The sequence below is a fragment of the Vigna radiata genome, chromosome 7 (genome assembly GCF_000741045.1).
Source record: "Vigna radiata var. radiata cultivar VC1973A chromosome 7, Vradiata_ver6, whole genome shotgun sequence".
Taxonomy (NCBI): domain Eukaryota; kingdom Viridiplantae; phylum Streptophyta; class Magnoliopsida; order Fabales; family Fabaceae; genus Vigna; species Vigna radiata.
This window is the reverse complement of record NC_028357.1, coordinates 9,492,474-9,494,311: the sequence shown is the minus strand read 5'-3', so window position 1 is coordinate 9,494,311 and position 1,838 is coordinate 9,492,474.

Below are 1,838 nucleotides of genomic sequence, written 5' to 3'. Positions count from 1 at the left end.
CATTCAATCAACTATTGTCTTTATGGACTCGTTCTCTCTGCAATTCACTCGCAAAGTTTGCCAAACACTAGACTTTTATTGGTCCCCTTCGTTCATACCAGGTGGAAAACTCAAATAACTTCACTACCCATGACCAGATCCACTGAACCTGTAACACCTCAAATCTAGGATGCCACGGGTTTACAAAAATATTTGAAAACTTAACTCTGATACCATTACAGAATAAAGATTAAATAAAAACTTCTATTTATTTTGACTGAATTTAGAAAACTTCATAAATCAAATGTAACAATAAAATGTTCATAGAACTTCATTACAAAACTATTAGTGTTGAAATTCAAATCACATAGTTCTCCCATGTATCTTGTCACTCAACTTCACTTTAGCTAAACCTATAACAACATCTACTCCCGTAAAAGTACAATCATCGTAGGTGGAAGCGACAACCACAATATGCAAGGGTGAGCTAACAGAAACAATTCATCAAAACAAATCACTAACTCTACACTATCAGAAATCAAAGTCACCAACATATAATCATACAATTATTTCGTCAAAGTATCCAAATCACACCCAAACTCTCTCGGTCACTCACCAACTCATACCTAATTTGCTTGAAATCATTCACCATATATATTGAATCACTACCAGTTACTTACATACAACTCTAAAGTTAAGTGTCACCTCTCACCACTCTCTTAAAGAGCTTCATCGAACCAGTACACTTTACCCCACCATTACATAATGGCATCTCCCATCACTCTCTGGAAGGCTTCATCGCAAAGTACGCCACTTCCTACCACTCTCTTATAGCTTCCGCGGGCAAGTATATGCTTTCCACTACCCTCTTAGGTTTCATCGGACAAGTATACACGCCCCACCACTCTATTCTCAGAGAGCTTCACTGGGAAAGTTTCAATGCTACTCCCACCACTCTTCCAAGAGCTTCACCAGGTACCACAAACATAAATCCAATTTCACAAGAAATGAATAATATCATACTTACACAATCAAGTGGAAAATCCACATGTTCTAGACATTCTCAAAACAATAATAAAAAAATTATCTAAAATAATGACAAGTCAACCAAACCACTCAAAATAGTTAATCATATACTAAACACACCTTTTTTTTAACAACAATCAAGCCTATAAAATATTATATGTGGGCCCAAGTCAACCAAATAAAAGAATGATTATATATATACTAAATACACATTCTATGATAAACAACAAAAAAGACCCAAACCCATTAATGCTCACTAACCCTTCTCTCATTCCCATAACCCTCATCTCCCAACTTCTCTCTCTTTTTATCAATTAATATTACAGGTCCCACTCAACATAAATGCACCAAAACACTTAAGAATGCACTCTCATGTTTTGCACGTGAACCATCCTATGTATATATTCAATTGGTTCAATTGAGTTTACATACTAAAGTCTTATAACAGTTTCTTTTTAATCCAAAATTTCTTCTTCACTTAAAAAAAAAGTAAGCCTATGGGTCCACTTCCAAAAATCTAGCCATAAATATAACAAAATAAAATAAAAGAAACATCCTTACACCCTAACCACATTCCTACGTCAATTTCTAATAAACTAATTCTTTTACTTATCCACTAATGTGATTCCTACACTAAACCATAAATCAACGTGACTCCCCTAACATTAGGTGTTGAGACCATTGCATATTCAATTCCAATACTATAGCACCAAACTAAACAAGCACTTAGATTTCAAAGTCATGTATCTATCACTATTCAATCATTGTTGCACGTTTATAAATTAAATGATAATAATTTTCTAATCCAAAACTATCACACACCCACCCACCCA